The sequence below is a fragment of the Triturus cristatus genome, chromosome 2_1 (genome assembly GCF_964204655.1).
Source record: "Triturus cristatus chromosome 2_1, aTriCri1.1, whole genome shotgun sequence".
NCBI lineage: Eukaryota > Metazoa > Chordata > Amphibia > Caudata > Salamandridae > Triturus > Triturus cristatus.
Window position 1 is genome coordinate 122,621,973 of NC_140581.1, and position 21,828 is coordinate 122,643,800.

General features: G+C 51.7%; 1 protein-coding gene across 3 annotated transcripts in view; it reads right to left on the reverse strand.

Moving 5' to 3' along the window:
• Positions 1–21,828, reverse strand: part of UBAP1 (ubiquitin associated protein 1) — a 209,586-nt gene that overhangs the window by 91,055 nt on the left and 96,703 nt on the right. The gene's annotated exons all lie outside the window — the stretch shown is intronic.

Sequence of the window (21,828 nt, forward strand, 5' to 3'; positions counted from 1 at the left end):
ATATCTTGCTAACAAAAAGACAGGGTTCTAAATAACCAAACTAAGGCAAATTATTCTTGTGTTAAAGTGTCTAAAGTTAATGACTATACCATCCCCCATTACAAACCATAAACATGCTACCCACCATGTTAACCACTATGTAGATAGTTAAAAGGCCCTTTCATATGACCAGCGTTTTCAGAAAACTTCTGTGAATCTAGAGAGCTGGAAGATATCTAAATACTATGCACCATACTTGGTGAACTTTAAGCAATGGTGCATGCATAGCTTTCCAGCTTCGTCCAAGACCTTTCACTCAGAAAGCTTAACACAGCGATTTTCACACTTACAGCCAGTGATTAAGCATGATCTAAAGAAGAGACGGGCATGGACACTGTACAGCAGTAGCACGAAGGGGCTTTGTGACTAAACAGAGCAGTAAAAGAAATATGTTGAAGTAATGACTCCACTCCTCAAACTACTTCACATTAACAAGATAACCTCAATACCGAAACAGTGAAGAATTGTCAGACTTCTTTGAATCTGTGATGCTTTTGGTTTGGCACAATCACTTACTTCTCTAGGAATACATCGACAAACCTGTTATACAAGTGCATTACTCCTTGCAAACATTATAACATAATACACAACCGGCGCTAACCTAGGGATTTAGACCTGATTACTAGACATGTGGTGCCTAAACAACAGTAAGTTAGCAACTTGGTATAGTCTCCTGGACAGTATATTCGAGACTATCGACTCATAAGAATAGAATAGCAAGAAAGCTGCAGCAAGAGTTGATGGCAGCAGACATACAAGATCTGGAGGGAGCATGTCAAGTACAACAGCCTTGGAAAGAGAGAGAAAGGCTGATCAAACACTGACTGCATAAATGCCAAAAAACATACTTCGTATGGAAATCGGACAAGTCACTCCTGCTGTGCCCATTAAGGAAAAAGAACGTCCTTGCTTAATAAATGGACACACTGTCTTATACGCAATAGGACTGGAGTTCTTACTCCAATACCTGCACTCTAGGCAAGATTGTTTGGAACATTTAGAACAAAAACTATAGACCTTTGACTATTAATTACAAGTGATGTTGAAACTGACATTTTACTTCCAAACTGTGTAGAGTATCTGTAGTCAGTCTACGGTATCGACGAGGAGTAAAGACTATAGAAATGGTGGTTTGGTAAACATAGCACCAGGAAAAGGCAGTAAGGGTACAGTAGGAGAAGGAATTTCAGCGGGTCAAAATATCAGAAAATCATTGGACAGTACGCGCTGGCTTTAAAAAACTGCAAATTAGGGGGCATGGCTTGGGAAGCCAACATGGCGGACGTGTTTTAAGCCAGCTCCGTCCAGCCCGCAATACATCAGACGATAATCCTTGCATCCCGGAACGTTTGAGACAGTAATCAACATGTCTGTGGCGCAGTACCTGATACCTTCCTGACTGGTGAAATCTGGGAGCGGGGAGCTGCTGTGGAGCTGTGATTCCGCTGCTGCAAGGGAGAGGCCTGGCCGAGCGAGGAGGGTCCTGGGAGCTGCGAGCGGCGTCTCTGCTGGAGGCTGCGAGCGGACGGTGGAGCTCGGCCTGGCTGGCAGGCACACCTGGCGGTGGAGAGCGGACTGGTCCTACGGCAGGAGGCCCGCCATCCGATTGAGCTGCGGGGACGTGCGCTGGGGAGGCGGGCCTGCGGGAGTGAGACGGAGTGTTCCGGCGGCCGGGCCGCGGTGGTAAGGCGGAGCGTCTGCGGCAGGAGAGGCGGCCGATCCTGGGTCATTGTGGGGGCTGAGATGCTCAAGGGCTGAGGTGGCCGGCGACAGGGGCGGCGGGCCTGCTCTTTGAAGTGCCTTTCCTCTCTGGTGTTGCGGGGGGACCGGCGGCATAGTCGGGCCGCGCGGGGGCTGCCGGGGGACTGGTAGGCTGCCTCCCCCCCACCCCCCTTTAGTGGCGCATCGTTCTCTCTGCGGCTCCGGTGTGGTAGTGGCAGTTGAGTCCCGGTCCCCACCCCCCCCCCCTTTTCAGAGGTGCAACGGGGATCGGCGGCTGGGCCGGGCCACGTGGGGGGAGCTGCTGCAACTGAGCATGGCAACCTTGGCCCCTCTTTTGGACGCTTTGGGGCCTGCATGCTGTGTGGTGGTGCACCCCTCGTTCCTCCGCATTGACAGTCACGGCGGGAGAGCAGAGGGGCAGCTGGACTGCCTTGGGGATCACTGGACACTTTGTTGGGCTGCCCCCACCCCGGTTGTGATAGCCTGGGCCTGCTTGGTCTTTGGTGCGGGGGCCTGAGGGAGGATCCTGTGCCTCACGAGGTTACCCCCTGGAGGGGAGTAAGTAGCGGGACTCAGCGGCACCATCGAGTCACGGGGTGGGGACCGAGGATCGGGTCGCATGCCTGAAACCCGCCACCCGCTTCAGGAATTCACTTGGGCATCTGAGGCTCTCGGCGGTGTCGATCGGGCTGCAGGAGTGAGGGATGGGCTGCTGGGGGAGCCAGTCGCTGCCTGTGTGAAGAATATTTGGCGGTGCGGGTGGGTGGGCTCCGCCCGGTGACCGGTCGCTTCAGAAGCTGGTGAGGCGGGGTTCGCGGCCCCACACACCTGGGTGGGTCTGGGCCCCTGGGGTGCTCAGAGAGCCGGAAAAGTGGGGCCTGGGGCCAACTAGTGCACACTCGGCGGCTAGATCAGGCCGATGGGTTTGTGCATCGCTCGGGCGGGGGCGGGCCAGTCCTAGACGCCCACAACACCAACATGACCAGAGACAAGGGGGGGCGGCGGCTCGACCAGGCAGGGGCCTATCGATAAATTTACCGGCCCAGGGGTGGTGGCTGGAGATTCTGGGGGCCAACCGGGAGCAGTACCGGACAACGCGGCCCTGATGGCTGCCATTACTCAATCTAGGGACATGTTGGATGCGAAAATAGAGGCAGTCGGAACGGACGTTACGTTGCTGTGGCAAGATCTACGCAATGCGGTGTCCCGAATTACTGCGGCTGAGACTTGTATCTCTAGAGTGGAGGACGACATTGTGGAGTTGAAACGAAAGGTGGCAGCTATGGAGACCGTCCAAAAGGGCCTCACGCTCAGAGCGGAAGATGCGGAAGGACGGGCCCAACGCAACAATCTCCGATTCGTTGGATTTCCGGAGGGCTGTGAAGAGGGAAACATGGAACGCTTTCTCACGACCTGGCTGGAGGGTTGGCTCCCCCCCGAGGCGATGTCCAGATGCTTTGTGGTGGAGCGGGCTCATCGGGCTCTCCAGCAGAAGCCTCCGGTGGGGGTCGCCCGCGGCCTGTCATTGCCAAATTACTGAACCTGGACAGAGACGCCATCTTGAAGCAGGCTAGGGCCAAAGAACCCCTGTTTTTCAATAATTCTCGTATTCTGATATTCCCTGATCATACGCGACAGGTCCAGCAGCAACGTCAGTCATTTATGGCCGCCAAGGCCCTGCTAAGAGAGCTCAAACTTCCTTATGCTCTGCTCTTTCCGGCCCGTCTCCGAGTGGTCTTTCATTCCCGTACTCACCTCTTTGATACTCCAGAAGAGGTATTCAGGTGGACAGACGAAATGGTGCGGGTGAGGCCCCACACGCCACCGGGTAGGGAATCAGACTCATCCTCGTGTGATGTGGCTCGGGGGGGCCCCCGTGGCCAGAGGCAGAAGGGGGACAGACGATCGAGGTCCCGGCAGCGCTCACAGTCTAGTAGTACCTTGAGGGGGACGACCCTTTGGGGGGGGGGGGAGGGGGGAACGGGACAGACATTGGATCCTTAGCTGAGGATGCGCGTGCTGCGCTGTGAAACTTCAACTACTGATAACCGGGATGTACTGAACTGGGCTTGACCTACCGTCGGATGTGAGCGGGCGGGAGCCCTGCCCGGTGGTTATGGGCTGTGAATTAGGGATCCATTGGTTGGGGTGGTTCACATCCCCCCGTTGTGGGTGGGAGGCCAGCCCTGCCGCGACAGATACTTCAAGGTTTTTGTTTTTAGGTATGGGGTGGGGGGTTTGTTGGGGGGAAGGGTTGTTGCTGTTTTCAGGTCGCTCGTCCATTACAGGTTGTGCACATGCCACCGAGGCTCCATGTTAGTATTGAACAGTGATGCAACCCCACATGGTTGACATGTCCAATGGTGGGATGCAGGGTGGTCTCTGTAGTCTGAGTTGGAATGTACGACGGGTCCTGGACAAGATCAAGCGGTGGGCCATATTCTTTTGTTACAGGAGATCCACCTCATGGGCACAAACGCCCTTTGCTTGCAGCGCTATGGGTTCCAACAGGTCTTTCATGATGGCTTTATGAGAGGGTGTTGTGATGTGGCTATCCTGATACATCGCAGGGTCCCCTACACGCATGAACAGCAGTGGATTGATGGGCATGGTCGCTACTTGTTTATCCAGGGTAGGGTCGGGGAGGATCCCCTGATTTTAGGTAGTGTGTATGCCCCTCCCCCGTTGCAGTGTAATTTAATTAAGCGGCTACAATCTTTGTGGACAGACATGCCGGATGTAATGTCTGTGGTGGGCGGAGACTGGAATGACGTTATGTACACTAATGCGGACAGGACAGGGGGTGTGGAGGGACGTAGGAGAGATCTCCCTACAAAACTACATTCTCTGGTGACGGGACTGGATGGACACATGGCGACGTGCTCATGGGCGGTTCACCTATCGGCAGTCCATAACTCCTTTTCCAGATTGGACTACATCTTTGTTCCCCGGACAATGGCTGGGAGGGTGGCGGCGGAGATTTTGCCTCGGGGGCTCTCGGATCACTCCCCAGTGCTCATAAAACTAGATGTAGACAGGGGAAGGAAGCTGTTTCGATGGCGCCTGGCAGTGTGGAATCTCCAGAAGGCGGAATATGCAGCTCATATGGGTGAAGCCATATCTCAGTATCTGATGGCGAATGTGGAATCCGTCTCCAGTGCGGCCACTTTATGTGAGGCGTTGAAGCCCACCCTGCGAGGGGTGGACATCTCTTGGTGCACAGCAGCTCGCAGGCAGCATAGGGAGAAACTGACCCACGGTGAGGCGAACATAGAGATACTTGAGCGACAGAACCGAGAGTCGGGGAGTGCTCTGGGAGTGCGACAGTTACTGTTGGCCCAACAGGAGTGCGCAGCTCTGCTGATGGATGAGGTACGGCAAGCCTGGCTGGCAACGCGCAGCAGAGTGTACCAATGGGGGGACAAGTCGAGCAAGATGTTGCATCGCCTTTGTCAGGGCACCTTTCACGCTCAAGCCCTGCCGGGAATTTTGGACACCGCAGGGAACCAGATTACTGATCCTCCAGCTTTTGCAGAGAGCTTTGCTACATATTTTGCGGACCTTTATACCCCCCAGGAGTGTCTGTCGGCCGCTACAGTTAAGAAATGTATTACAGATCTGCCTCCCAGGGCGCTATCAGACGAGCTGCGGGATAAGCTGGAGGCCCCCTTGTCAGACGAGCGGTCCTGGGGGAACTCAACCCTGGGAAAGAACCCGGACCTAATGGGTTTCCGAGTGAGTTTTTTCGTCGGTACAATGTGCAATTGGCCCAACATTACCCTGCGGTAGTGGAGGAGTCTCGGGACAGGGGCTTCCTTCCCTCGGACTGGAGACATGCAGAAGTGGTGGCGTTCCATAAGCCCGGGCGTCCCCCGGAACATCACGCCTCTTACCGCCCCATATCCCTCTTAAACGTGGAGGCCGAAGTCCTGGCGAAGGCGCTGGCCAATCGACTATTGCCTCATATCAGGGCACAGGTGGTGATTGCGGCGATCCAGTGGTTGGGGGAACCGGCGGCAATACGTTTGGCGAACATGGACAGGGCGTTCGACACCTTGAGCTGGGTCTACCCGTTTGCTCTGCTTCCTAGACTCAATCTGGGTCCACGCTTTCGTACCTACGTGAAACTCCTGGACACTGGGTTGATGGCGTCAGTGCGGGTAGCAGGCGCCACCTCCTCCACAGAGGGGAACGCGGCAGGGATGCCCCCTTTTGCCGTATCTGCTTGCTCTCGCCAAGGAGCCCTTGGCGGCCTGGGTGCGTGTGGACGCCCAGGTACGGGGATTTGAATGGGCCACGGGCCTGTCCGATAGAATAGCGTTGTATGCGGAAGACATCCTCTTTTTCCTGACCGCAATCGACAGGACGGGGCCACGGCTTCTGCAGATAATGTGGATCTTCGGCGAAACGTCTGGTCTGTATATGAATCCCCGCAAATCCACATTGTGGGTGTTGGGAGGTCAGACGGGGGTAGGCTCGTGGGCGACCCGAGGTCCAGTTGGCTGCAGGTGGCTTGAAATATCTGGGGGTGGTACTTTCGGATGTACCGGCTGTGGCCTGGGAGCGTAACCTGACATCTGTGTGGGTTCGGGTGGACCTGAGGTCCTGGTCCCGCATGGCCCTGACACTGTTTGGCAGATCAGCAATCTTCAAGATGGTGGCGCTCCCCCGACTTCTCTATCAGCTACAGAATCACCCATATCCGATTCCGCCTAGATGGTTCCGACTGGTGAACTCTCCATTGGGACAGTTTCTGTGGGAAGGAGGGACGGTGCGAGTGGCCATACGAACATGCTTTTTATCCACCTATAGTGCGGGACTGGCATCCCCGGATCTCCTCTCATACTATCAGGCCTCGCACCTGCTGGTCCTTAACGAGTGGTGGTATGGGGCGTGGGGGGACCCGGCATACGCACTGGAACGCTATCTTATGGGGAATCACACACTGCATACAATTTTATACTCGGCGCGGTTGCGGAGTGCGCTGCCGCCAGCTACTCGTGTGGTGTTCATGGTTTGGAGGCAAAGGTTGCGGCGCATGGGCTGGTGGAACGTCCTGACCCGGGAGACTCCTTTGTGGGATAATGGGCGTCTGCCCCAATTGGCGGCCCTTCTGGGGTTTCGGGGATTGGATGCCATCGGTATCTCCACCCTGGTGATGTCCTGAGGGGCACGACACTAAAATCCTTTCGTGATCTCCAAGAGGAGTTCCATATGCCTCAGGCTCAATTTTATCGTTATCTGCAGCTGCGCCACGCGTTGTCCCCTAGTCTGCAGGGCCTGGAGTCCATACCTGAATTTAGTCCTGTTGAGACAGAAGTTTTTATGGGAGACCTACAAGACAAAAAGATTTCGCGTATCCATCGGTCTCTGGTCACGCATTGCTCAACTACACTACAGAAACTCCGGGGGGACTGGGAGGCAGATGTGGGTGGGCTGGAGGAGGAGGATTGGACTGAGGACCTGGCAGCCCCGCGGGGGGGCAGCCATAGCAATACGATTACGCCTAGTCCAATTCAAATACCTTCACAGAGTCTACTTTACCAGATCACGATTGTGGCGGGCGGGGATGATCGCATCCCCGGAATGTCTTCGATGTGGTCGGGCGGAGGGTATGTTTATACACACGGTTTGGCAATGCACATCGTTAGACCGCTTCTGGAGGGGGGGTCTTTGCCTGTCTCTCAGAGGTCCGGGGATGGGAGCTTATCCGCACACCAAAGCTGGCACTGTTACCATGTTATGGAGGGGGTGTGGGCAATGTCTATAAACGACACCTCATGCTTTTAGACATGACTTTGGCAAAACAAGATATTGCTAAGGGCTGGAAGGCGATGAGGGCTCCCTCCGTGGCGGCCTGGATAAATGGCCTGGACTTTTGCATGGGTCTGGGGCAGCCCATCTTTGTGGCCAGGGGGTGCCCCTGGCCACAAAGCGATGGGCGGAGTACCGACGCCTCTGGCTGGAACCTCCGGCAATGGAGGAGCCTTCGATATTGGTTTAAGTCCGGGGTCCAGCATAGGGGGAGGGGAGGCAAGGGGTGTGGCGAGTCTGGATTAGGACCTGTTGATCTACTTTTCAATGTTACAGATGAGAGGGGATGGACCAGTGCGATTTTGGGGGGGGGGAAGGGAGTGGGAGGAGGGAGTTGGGGGTGTGGTGCAATATTGTCAAATGCTCCTATGTATTGTATTGCTGTTCATGGGAGGGGGGGGGGGGGGGGGGGGAGAAAAGTCGTTTGCTGTAATGCTAGTCTTTGGTTCGCTTTGGCAGATGACTCTGGAGTGCAGAGCCCCTGTGCAATATATGCAAATTGAGTTAAAAAAAAAACTGCAAATTAGTGTACCATGTTGTAACCTACTTTCAGCTTGCATTACTGACAATGGCTGCAGTATAAAAATGTGTACATATTTTTTTACAAAGTAACAACTTGAGGCTAATACTGCTCTCTATTTACAAGCAATTACACAAAACCAAGATTGGTGATAGATTACTTTCAAAATAAAGTGTGCACACAAAAAATGCAGCTTGAACTCTATTGAGCAACTTAAAACAAAATACCCTTACACCAAAGCATAATTAAGAATATTATTTTTCATGCATGGAAACTTTTTTTTTTTTTAAAGATCAATAATAGAGTCAGTGTAAAGTAATTATGGGCAAAATGCAAAAACTGTTTGTGGCCCAAATCTTAAAAGAATGGCACAAAAACGCACAAGATTCTTTGCATACAAGTGCATGGTTTCCATTCTTTGGTGCCGATTTACAACTTTCAGAAAATTACTTAAAGTTTAAAGAGGTAGGCCTGAACACAGTACTCCTTGCAAGCTTTTGACAATTCCATTTTGATCTTGAGCAAATATAAGCATGTAGAGATCGTTACTAAAGGTAAACAACGTTTTTGCTGATGGAAATTCTACTTGCAGACTCCTAACCTGTTGAATAAACTCCAAAGCCGTACCTCCCGCGCAGAAGGTCTAAACGATCGGTCAGACTAAAAAAATCTTGTAGCACGGTGTGTGCAAAATGATCAACATTTCTCACTTTGAGTCCAGAGAGTAAGGCTTCGCAAAAGTGTGAAGGGTAGCCAATATAGCTGTGAAACAGATCTCAGCCACAAGAATGCCCCTGGCCAAAGTGAAGGTAGAAAATGCTTTAACAATGGAATGGCATGAATAGGGATGGGTGGTCTAGGAGGCAAAGGAATGCCTACAGGGCTGCAATGTACCCGTTGACAGTACCCACCGGTCAGCCCTGCTGGCCCAATGAAAGTGCAAACTGTATGACTTCTGCTAAACAAGCCTTCCAAGGGTCTACATTGTGATCTACACATGAGTAGGTAGTCTTGGAGGAAGTATGACAGGCTGAAAGGATGACATCAATCTCCTCTGGAGGAAAGTGAAACATGCTTATGTGCCCCTTGATCAATATCCAGTTATGAGGGTGGAGGCTCTGGAGGTTAGAATGCCAAAACTGACACACCGACTGGGAGAGAAGGTCTGCCCTGAAAGGAAGACTAAGAAGGGGGACACAAGGAGACATGCAGGAGGTCTCCATAGCACAACCAGTCTGGGGTGACATGAAGATGGCTTGCGCCCACTCTATGAAAATCTTCAACGAATCAAGGGCATGTGTGAAATGCGTAATAAAGCAAAAAGTTCCATCTCAATCTAAATGCATCCCTAAAGGATTCCTGCAACAGATACTGAATAGCACAGATATGCACAAAATGGGGATTACCACCAGCGGCAAAGGGATCCTCCTAAAGGATGCCCCACAAAGTGACGATGTGATGTAACAACTCAGGATGAAGAATCTACTCATGGTCTGCAAGATATAACCAATCGATGCTGTCAACCTTGTTTAAAGAGCAGTTCAGATGGTTGGTGACTATCCATATTCCATGCTGGTGCGCCCAATCCCAGAGGATCAGTGCTTCCCAACAAGGAAGTTGAAACCCCTGTGCTTGTTGATGTACCATGGTGCAATTGTATTGTCTGTCAAGATCTGGACAGAATTACTAAAGAGGAAGGGAAGAAGGAAGGAAGGCCTTGAGCTCCATCAGAATGATGTGCAATTTTTGCTGTTTTTTTAATTTTACAGAGTTTTATATAACGCGGACTTGACCTGAATCGGGTATCAGAGCGCTTTACATAGCACCAGTTGCGTTACATGAGGACACATTCATTTTTAAAAGATTTGTTTTATTAGGCACGGGGAGATTAAGTGATTTGCCCAGAATCACAGGATGTTCAGCGTCATTGCCGAGACTCGAACCCGGTTCCCCAGATTCTAGGTCGACCACTCGAGCCGTTAGGCCAACTCCTCTCCTCTCTGGTTATGGATACCAAAGGCCTCTGAGCTCTAGAACCTCCAGATGGGCACCCCACCCAACAGTGGATGCATCCATCACTACCATGGCCACAGCTGGTGCAGGGTAGAAAGATATCGTGAGACAGCTGCAGTGTCCCAGGAGGTCACTGAGGGCCGCCAGATCTGTTGGAATGACTGCCTGCAGAGGCAGCACTGGCTAGCCAGCATGTACTTGTGACCAAGGGCTGCAGGAAGCTTTGAAATCCAGAAGTCAAAGCACTGTTAGGACCGAGCTTAAATATGAAACACCTGAATCATATGCAAACATACCTAGCTGCACTGTGGAAAAGCCCATAGTGGCTTTATATCCAGGACTGACTGAAACAAAAGAAGACAGAGGGATCAAGGTGAAATTTCACCACACTGATGGAAATGCTAGAGTTTAACAGCAGGGGTGCTGTTGCCTGCATGTGGAACAGCGCCTTTTTGCAGCAAACCAGCTATGAGCAGCCAGTGGTACGGGAGTACACAGATCACGGAGCTACGGAGAAAGGCCATGATCAATGTAATCACCTTTGTGAATACTCAAAGTGCCGATGTCAAACAAGTTGGTAGGACCACGACTGGTAGTGAGTGGACCCGGGCACTAAAAACACAGGCAGCTATTGTGTGACTGCAGGACCGGCATATGGAAAAAGGCACCCTGTAAGTTGATAGACGTCACCCAATCTCCTGTTTTTAGCCCCGAAAGAGCCTGAACCAGGCACTGCATCTTGAATTTTTCCTTGCAGAGGAAAGAATTAAAAATTCTGAGGTCTAGGATTGAATGAAGACCAACGCCGTTCTTGGGAACCAGCACCAAGAGTACTACCCTGCTCAACTTTCTGCTATGGGACCAGTTCCGCAGCACCTTTCTGAAGCAGGATTCTTTCCACTGCAGGACTGCTACCTCCTGCTGCAATATCTGAAGGTGGTCCTCTGCTTGGGGATGGGGGGGCATGCGGGAGTTCAGGAACAGATACATCTTCTGAAATACCATCTACTACTGAAGACATGGCTTTTTACATCATAAGACTTTTGTCACTCTTTTAGCATCTGTCCTTTTCATAAGCTGTAGCCCCAAGAGACATATTCCAGTGCCGATTGGCCTACAACATATGATTGACACAACATACAGCTATTTTTTTTTTTAAATAACATTTTTATTGAGAACAAAATCCACAACATAGCAGCATCCATGACACTTAATCGGCACCTACACAGGCAAAGTATACATTTGGGCATTGGAGACGACAAGCGATACCCCCAGGGCAGTAAGCATTGAAACAAGCCAGTCAGTAACGTATTACAAAGGTGGTTACATATACATGTTAGGATCAGGGGGCCCCCCGCCCTCAGTATACGAGTGATGGCCTTAAGAGTTCAGGTCACCGCACTTGTCCCCATTTTATCCAGGATAGCCTGTCTCTCCCTTCTGAGTTCCACCGTTGGGGAAATGCAGATGTCCCCTCGATACTTATTCCACCGGCCCCACTTGTGGTCCCACTTCCTAGGGCAGCCTCGACTCTTGTAGACCGTTTTCTCCTCCACCATAGCTAGATCCATATCAGTGGCCCAACCGCGCAGCAGCGGCATGGTGGCTACCGCCCACTTCTGGGCAATATTCCTTTTAGCAATGGCCCACCCCACCGCCGACCACTCCTGCTCCGCCTGGGTAAGGTCTGTATCGTCCCACACATTAAGGAGGCAGAGCTGAGGAGAGGGGGCGATGAGCTTACCTACAGACCACGCCATCTGTCGGGTGACTTCTATCCAGTACTGCTGAATTAGTGGGCAAGCCCATAGAATATGTAGAAATGTACCAGTCTGGTGACATTGTCGTAGGCAGAGCGCGTCAGGACGTCTTCCCAATTTACACAACAGTGCGGCATCAAAATACACACGGTGCAGCACTTTGAGCTGAACTAGGCGGAGTCGCATCGGTATTGCCACCTCCCGAGGGGAAGCTAGCGGTTCAACCCAATCCTCGTCAGCCATTTCTCCCAAATCCGTCTCCCACCTGGCTCGTAATTTTCGCATTGGGTCAGTACGATTATTAACTAACTTTTTCTACGTCAAGGAGATAGCCCTACGTTCCATTGGGTCCAGCAACAGTCTGTCCTCCAAAGGAGAGGAGTCTGGAAGGGGTGCACCACCGGGGAGGGCGCCGTCGATAGCATGGCTAATCTGAAGATATCGATAATACTCTGAGGGTGCGAGCTGGTATTTAAGCTGAAGCTCCGCGAATGACGCCTTCTTGCCTTTAATCCATACATCCCCCACCGTAGAGATACCAATATGGTCCCATTTATCGAAACCAGCGCAGGTGCTCAGTCTCCCCAGACAATCTGGCTCCCAGAGTGGGGTGGCCTTTGTCAGCCGCCCATACCAACCCATGCACCTCTGAAGCATGTGCCATATTTCCACCGTCCGGGCCGTGGGGCCAGTCAGGCCCAAATTTTTGTGGCTCGAGTACAATGCCCTATTATAACCTCCCTTCCCCAAAAGCCAGCGGTCAGTACGGAAGCTAGGATCATCATGAGACACCCACTGGTTGACTGCGATCAACTGTTGCCTGGTAGTAAAGGCGTAAGTCCGGCAGTCCGATCCCACCGTCGTACCAGCCCATTGTCAGTTTTTGCATCGCGATACGCGGCGGCCCTGTATCCCACAACAAACCGCGCAGCGCTGCATCAATCTTCAAAAAATAGGATTCTGGAATCGGGATGGGCGTGTTTTGTAGGGCATAGAGAAAACGGGGGAGGGCTAGCATCTTAAAAAGGGCTGCCCGGCCCAAGAGTGTGAGGGGCAGCGTCTTCCAGTGGCCCACATCTGTCCTGAACCACTGCAATGGGCCCACTAGGTTACGCTCATGAAATAGGGATGGGTCCGATGTTATGAAGATGCAGAGATATTGAAAGCCCTGTAACGCCACCGGAATGGTATACCCCCTAGGGCTATGCGGCGGGTCGCCCCAGAGGGGGTACATCTGGGATTTGGACCAGTTGATCTGGTACCCCGAGTGGGCCCCAAATATATGAAAAATATGAAGTACCCGACGGACCGAGCGCGCCGGGGAAGCCAGGTACAACAAAATATCGTCCGCATATAAAGAAATACGGTCTTCATGGTCTGCCGTCCATTTAAGTCCCCTGATTTCAGGGTCACTCCGGATCCAGACCGCGAGTGGCTCAAGTGCCAAGGCAAAAAGGAGCGGCGACAGTGGACAGCCCTGTCTCGTGCCACGGCCTAGGGAGAAGGAGCTCGAACGGTGATTATTTACTGACACATGGGCCGTAGGCGAGTTGTATAGCAGTCGGATCCACCCTATCAGCCGGGGGCCCAACCCCACACGGGCCAGGACAGCGAAGAGATACTCCCACGCCACCGTATCAAACGCCATTTTGGCATCGAGCGCAAGCAAGAGTGCTTCTTCAAGTGTTGCAGCACGGCCCAGTGCCCCGTGCACACGGCGCAGATTACGAGCAGAATTACGACCTGGCATGAATCCCGACTGGTCCGGGTGGATCAGTGCAGTGAGATATGGAAGCAGACGATTGGCCAGCAGTTTGGCCAGAATCTTGGCCTCGACTGTGATCAGGGAAATGGGTCGGTACGAGGCACATTCGTCCTCTGGTTTACCGGGTTTGCGGTTAACAACTATGGTGGCGGTACGGATGTCGGGTGGGAGGACGCCAGTCTCGTAGCACTCATTGTATAAATTCAGCAAGTGGGGAACAAGCTTCAGAGCCATCGATTTCATGAGTTCTATCGGGATTCCGTTGGGGCCCATGGCCTTGCCGGACCGGACATCTCGAATGGCTTTTTGAATCTCCTCAATTGAAATGTCCACCTCCAGCGCCTCCTTATCTTGCTGGGAAACACAGCTCATGTCAATAGTGGCAAGGAGGTCTGCCGCCAATCGTGCCTGCGAATTCTGCGGCGGAGTATATATTTGCTCATAGTAGTTTGCAAACGTTTCGGCAATGTGTTGAGGGTCCGTGATTAGCACACCATCCGACTTTTTGATAGCGCCCACCCACCGCGCATCCAATTCCTTACGTTCCAGCCATGCCAACAATTTACCGGTGCATTCACCCAGCTCATATATTCTGTGCCGGGCCGCTAGGGCGCGTTGGTTGGCATCTTCCAAGAGCAGCTGCCTATAGTCCTGTCTCTTGACATTAAGTATGTGTTGGGTCTCGTGGGTAGGGGTATGCGAAACCCCGCGCTCGAGGTGCAGTATCTCCGCCTCCAATTCGCTAACTCGCCGCCTACGTTCAGTCTTGTGTCCTACAATTGCGGACAACGCCCGCCCCTTGATAACTGCTCCGTAAGCGCCACATAGTGTTATCGCCGACGCCACCGACCCCGTGTTTTCCTCAAAATAGTGATCTGTGTCTTGCCGCAAGGAATCTCTAATGTGCGGGATTTTCAGCAACCAGGGCTGAATCATGATGGGGCCAGGCTGCCGTAGCCTGCTGGCCCCAAAGATAGACTTTACCGGGGAGTGGTCGGATATCCCCCGTGCTAGGCTCGTGGACTCAGTGAAGTGTTGAATATGTTGCGCCTGTGTGAACAGGTAGTCAAGCCGCGAGTGACTGCCATGAACACCAGATTGAAAAGTGTAGAGTGTGTGACATACAGCTATTTGGTTACAAATGGATTAAGCATAAACGTTGATAAAACAAAAGGTGATTGGAATAAATTCTAAAAAAGACCAGACAGATACCACTGGCTACTAGGAGGAGCCCTATTGGAAACCGCTCAAGAATACAAGTACCGGAGGAGCCTAGCGCGCAACCAAGATGGCCGCGTAGGCACAGGGCTCCCAAGGGCCTCCGCAACCTCTCACGTATATCCTGAATAAATCCTGATTCTATCGACTGGCTTCTACAGGCGAACCTAAGCGGAGGTGATCCCCGTTGTCCAAATTTAAATCGGACTTCAGGAACCGGGATAGCATTGGCTTCAAGTTGGCGGCCTACTCCTGGCCTTGCCCCGGATTCGAATTGGCGTGGTGCCTGGGCAGAAAGTGAACAACAACGGCATGCAGGACCTGGGCTGGTGTGTACCCCGCACTTTCACTTTCGGGTCTCTTTGCTGAAACTGGCCGAGAGACCCTGGCTTGTCAACGACACGTCGATAGTGAGAAGATTGGGAATCCTGACTGGATCTTGGACACTAACCTGGCCTACACTTCGTGATCGCCGAGGCTTATCAGATCGGCTGTCCAGAGATTACTAATCGTGTTGGTGGACGACAACCTTGGTGGCCCTCAGACAATGGCAGCTAGATCGGACGGAGATAAACAAAAATCCAAGACGACTAGGCGGGGAGGCTATACCCAAGCAAATAACATGGAACGCTATGCTCAGTCAAAAGGATCCCCTAGTGGACTGCATAAGTCACCGGAGAGATCCAAGGAGGACCCGGGATCGTCCACAGAATTAACGTTGCAGGATGTCATGGGTGCCATCGACGAGATGAAAGCTGCTGTTAGTCAGCAATTCGACACCTTGGCCCATAAATTGGACACTGTTTTGATCGACGTTAATCTAGTCAGAGCGGACCTTTCAAAAACGAATGAAAAGGTCAAATCCTTGGATCTGAAAACGTCGAGCCTGACAACAGACGTGTCCGACCTGCAAACCGAGGTCCGTAATCAGCGGACATCCAATGATTTATTTGTCCGTCGGCTGGAGGACTTTGAAAGTAGGGCTCGGCGGAATAATGTGCGCATAATAGGGGTGCCGGGGAAATCGGAGGTTCCTGCGGCCGACCTCTTCGTGGAAGACCTCGTGATCAACCATCTTGCACCCAAAGGGCTGAGTAAATTTTTTGCGGTCGAGCGGGCCCATAGAGTTCCAGGTGGTAAGCCGAAAGCCGGCGATCCCCCGCGGCCTATTGCCAGAATTTTCAATTTCAGGGACAGGGACGCTATCCTGCAGGCCTCGAGGGTGAGTGGGCCGACGAAGTTTGAGAACACTAATAGAAGTTTCTACCCGGACTTCACACAATCGGTCCAAAAGCAGAGACAGGGATTCATGGGTGTTAAACGGCGCCTGAGGGACATGGAGCTGAAATATGCGATGCTCTTTCCGGCCAGGTTGCGTGTTGAGTTTGAGGATCGGTCACATTTCTTTGATCGGCCGGAGGTGGTTGGAGATTGGCTTGATACTTTGCCCCAGCGACGCAGTCGAGAGAACAGACTGAGGAGAACGGAGGGGGCTTGACGGGGCAGAAGGTTCCCGGTGACTGAACATTGCGATGACACTTCAATACCTTGGTTCGCTGTTTCTATTCAGTGCCTTATTCTTACATGCCCGGGGGTTGTGGGGTGCTTAGTGAGACTCTTTCCTCCTCTGGGGTTTCTTTTCGTAGATTAGTCAATGGTAGGGCGACAGGCACACTGCAAGTTGGGGGGGCTACATGGGCTCACGCAGGGGTGCAGGGAGGGGGGAGCTGTAACGGGAATGTTGGTGGGGAGGGGAGGGGTTGGGGAATGTTTGAATGTTTTACAAGGCAACGTAACGCTATATGACTGATGGTTGGGGTTGTGTTCTCTGGGGGGAGGGGGTTGTGCGCGAGGCTGGGATGGGGGTAGGGGATTGAGAGTACTCTCATGGAATGTGAATGGATTGGGGGACAGGATTAAACGAGGGGTAGTGCTGCAGTTTTTGAAACGGCTCTCGCCAGACATTGTCTTTTTGTAGGAAACGCATCTAATTGGGAATTCTTGCCATGCTATGAATAGGCGGGGATATCGTCTCGCTGTTCACTCCGGTTTCACTTCTGGCTCGAGGGGGGTGGGCATCTTGGTTAGAGCCTCTCTCCCGCTGGAGGTGGACGATATAATCCATGATGACAGAGGGCAGTATGCTGCACTCGTAGGACGGTGGGAGGGCAGAACTGTCTCGCTGGTTTCTGTGTATGTCCCACCAGGGTTGCAGACTGCAACATTTGCTGATTTAGGGCGCATGGTCCTGGGACTCCCGGGGGGGGGGTTCTGGTGATGGGGGGAGATTTTAATTCGGTCGTATCCGGTAGAGCGGATCTCGTCACCCCCCCAGGGATCTCCCTGGGGCGCAGACCTGGCTGAGTGGGTTTATAGATACCCTCGGACTTATAGACTGTTGGAGATTACTGCACCCGGGACAGGCGCAATACACTTTCCACTCAGGGGCTCATGGAAGTCTATCGAGACTGGATTATGTCCTTATGCCGGCGGCCCAAGCTGTGATGGTCAGGGAAGTAAGACATCTGGCCCGGGGTATTTCTGACCACTCCCCACTACTGTTGCATATGGAGGTCGCCCCCGGAGCTGAGGGGAGGGTAGCGCCGATTAATCCTTGGTACCTGCGTAATCCTAAAATCCGGGCGGACCTGGTTAAGTCTCTCGAACACTATTTTAATGAAAATGTGAGGTCAATATCATCTGCTGTCTCGTTGTGGGAAGCCTTCAAAACGGTGATCCGTGGGCAAGCCCTTTCCCTAATTTCCCACACCAAGAAAAGCAAGATTGAGGAGGTGGTTCGCCTTGAGAATGAAATAGCTGAGTTGGAAGGGGACCTGGAGCGGGGTGTTACGAATGATAAGTTGCACGTTCTCAGTCTCAAGCAGCTTGACTATAGAGCGTTGGTCACTGATGCTGCCAAGGTGATGAGTAGAGAGCAGCAAGGGCGCTTATACGATGTGGGGGATAAGGCTGGAAAGTTGATTGCATGGTTGGACAAGAAAGAGAGCGAGTCGAGTGGTGCCAGTCATCGAGAGAGCGGATGGAGCGCGTGTGACTGACCCAGTGGAAATTGTTGAATGTTTCGCGGACTATTTCCGCGAAGTATATTCTCCAGTCTCGGATCGCTCCGAGGATGACTCTCAACTACTGCTGAGAGATATTGCGTTGCCGTCTTTGTCAGAGGAGGATAGGATATTGCTGGACGCGACGTTGTCGCCTGATGAGATTGCTTTGGCCATTCGCTCGGTCGCTTCCGGCAAGGCCATGGGTCCTAATGGCCTTCCCATCGAACTGTATAAACTGCGTCCGGACAAGATGGCACCTCATCTACGTGCAATGTTCCTTGAAGCACGAGAAATGGGCTCCCTCCCCTATGATCAGCGTCTTGCCACAATAGTCGTGATTCACAAGGAGGGGAAGTCGCGGGATCGATGTATTTCTTATCGGCCAATCTCACTGTTGAATGCGGAGCCCAAAATTCTAGCTAAGGTTTTAGCTAATCGTCTGATTAGGGTCGTTGGCGACTTGATCCATCCGGATCAGTCTGGTTTCATACCTCACCGTAACACGGCTCTGAACCTGAGGCGTCTCCATGGAGTGCTCGCCAGAGCGGCGCACATACGTGAGCCGGCCATTTTGGCGTCTCTGGATGCGACAATGGCGTTTGACACTCTAGAATGGCCGTATCTTTGGGCGGCACTCGCGAAATTTGGTTTTGGCCCTGGGTTTATCGGTTGGGTGAAGTTGTTGCATGATGAACCATTGGCTCAGGTGGTAGTGAATGGCAAAGTATCGACACCCTTTGTGTTGGGAAGAGGCACGCGGCAGGGTTGTCCGTTGTCGCCTCTTCTCTTCGCACTCGCCTTGGAGCCTCTGGCTGCCTGGCTCCGATGGGAGCCCTCATTGCGGGGCATTCAGTGGAAGCCTGAATTTGAGGACCGCATCTCTCTTTACACGGATGACATTCTCCTGTACCTCACATCTCCCCAGCAGTCTTTACTTGTATTAGTCGATGTTCTAAACTCATTTGGTCGCAACTCCGGCTTGGTCATTAACTGGACTAAGTCATGCGTCTACGTTCTCTCAGGTGATGCTCCTCTCCTCCCGCGTGGCTGCCCTATCCAGATTTCGCAATCGGGGTTTAAATATTTGGGAGTCTTCATAACATTAGACCCTGTGGCCCGTTATGAGCAGAACTTGCTCCCCCCACTTCAGCGACTAAAGGCTGACGTTTTGGGTTGGCGACGGCTTCCGCAGTCGCCGCTCGGACGTGCGGCGTTGTTTAAAATGATGTCACTACCACGATTCCTGTATGCACTACAAAACACGCTTGACGTTATACCGGTGCGCTATTTCCGTGAGGTGGAGAGTTTGCAGAGGCAATTGTTCTGGGACGGGCGATCGCGAATCGCTCTCACAAAATTGACACTCCCTTGGTATGATGGGGGTATTGCACTCCCCGATATCAAGCGATATTATTGGGCGTCCCAACTGGCGGCGGTGAATCACGGGATGTACGGACCGGCCCTGAACCCGGCGTTTGCGATGGATAAAATGTTATTGCCTGGTGGGGATTACAATAGGGCACTTTATTCGAAGTCTCCTGGTGTGCAGTTGACAGGCCCAACAAAGATAGCAGTACGTGTGTGGCATGCTGCGAATGTTGTGATAGGATGGAAGGACCGCCTGACTCGAGCGACCCCGCTGCATGCTTCAGAAAGGCTGGGCTGTTTGTGGAAAACAAAAGGATTTGAGAAATGGGATATGATAGGCATATGTAAGGTGAGTGATTTTTGGGTGAAAGGGAAGTTTATAACGTTTGACATGCTGAAAGTGGAATATAAACTGAACGATAGGGAGTACTTCCGGTATGCTCAGGTCAGCCATGCGTTGTGTTCGTTTTTTCCTGATGCTACTGCTATCCCGGAATATTCCCCATTGGAGGACAGGGTGCTAGATGGCTACGTGCCTGACAGCACAATCTCCTTGATTTATAAAAAGCTTATAAACGACCGGGCGGACCTGTTGACCCACCTGAGGGAGGTCTGGGTAGCTGACGGTTTGGTATTAGACGATGAGGACTGGGTATCGGCGGTGGCCTCCCCGAGGGAGTTGGCAATTCCGGCTCGCCTGCGGCTCGTACAATTGAAGATACTCCATAGAGTGTATATCACTGGACCCCGCCTGATGCGCATGGGTCTTTCCGTGGATGGTCTGTGTAAGCGTGGCTGTGGTTTGCTGGGTACTTTCCTTCACGTCATATGGGAATGTCCTGAGGTGGCTCGCTTTTGGAATCGGGTGCATGCGGTAATGGAAGAGGTCACACACGTCGCTCTGTTACCAGAAGCTAGAAGGTGTCTGCTGAACGTGTGGGAGCCAAATGATTATGATGTGGCGCAGACGCAGTGGGCGACTCTGGGGAATATGGTGGCTAAACGCGACATCGCACAGTTATGGGGTTCTCAGAGGTCACCCACGATCTCGGTATGGAAGGAGAATATGGACTGGTGCATGTTTAGAGATAAGACGGTGTATGTGGCGAGAGGCAAGCCCAGGAAATGGTCTAAGGTGTGGGGTCCGTGGAATTCTTATCGCGGAGACATCTGCGCCCCTCCTCTTGCGATAGTATTGGATGTTCCTTTGTCCCCCTAGCTGAACATTCCTAATTTGTTAGGTCATGAGTATGTTACAGTTTGACCTTTTCTCCACTCCCGGGCCCCCCCCCTCCTCTGTCGCAGACCATTCATGATTACTATATGGGGGGGACTTTCCTACCCCGGGGAGCACGTCCTGATACTTATAATTCTTATTGCCTTGTTCGTGTGAAATGTTTATAAGTTTTCAATCAAAAGTTGAAACTGTTTTTGTACTGGTATTCGGATACAACTGCTGCCTTCACTTAGAGTGCGGACGGGCTAACGGGATCTTTTGATTGACATGTCTGTATAACGATGAACTCACTCTTCTCGTACTACTTAGCGGCCGGCCCCAGTGGTTGTAGGCCCATGTCTGTAACTCTTGGCAGTCAAATAAAGGTTTCTTTATACAAAAAAAAAAAAAAAAAAAAAAGAATACAAGTACCTGGGTGTAATAGTGGACAGCAAAGGCACATTCTCCAATTTTTCAGGGCACATTCTGATGGAACTTTCTTTCATCACTGCGTGGATTTGAGGCACTTTCTTTTTTAGAAATTACAAAGTGCATTTGACTATTTGAAGGCTGAAACTACCCACAGACTTCTCATTGTCTAGAACACACAAGAGTTTTTCATAGCTTCAGTCCCTTTTCACTGTGCTCATTACCATAGGTTTAGTTACACAGAGTGGGCCTTAATAAAGACGGCTACTGGACTAGGATTGTAAGAGTCTATACACCAAGTTACTTGCATTCACTGATATATCTAAGAGCCCTTCATCTAGACAATTTGGAGGAGTGCAAGCATTCCTAACCCAATATAAGAGGAGATAAATCGCAAACAAACTAGCAATACAGGCCGAAATATTGCTGCCAAGAGACAATGAGGCTCGGAGTCAACAACCCATGCCTAGCACATACACAAAACGAAAGCGGAAGCACAGGTAGCTGCCTTGAAAATCTACAATTGCTGGCTTGGCTGTGCAGGATCACGTATTTTACCATACGGTAATGCCCAAAAGTAAACATTTCAAAATTAAGGTGCCAAGCCATCACACAATAAAAGCTCCTGAGGGTTGCTTGTCTGGAAAAGGATCACCATACCTCACCCTCTATTGTATTAAGTGAAAGTCTTGGCTCAGTCCTGACAGATTCTGTAGGTCCTCAGAACATTCAATTTAGGGAGGTTTCTTGTTGCATCTGAAAACAGGTATGGATGCATGGTAGGATGGGGAAGCTCTCCTAAGCTGTGTGAAGGTACAGTAATACTTCTGCCATAATGATTTCCCCAAGACCTACTTATTTTCTCATGCAAATGATTTATCAGCAAAAATGTTTGCTTA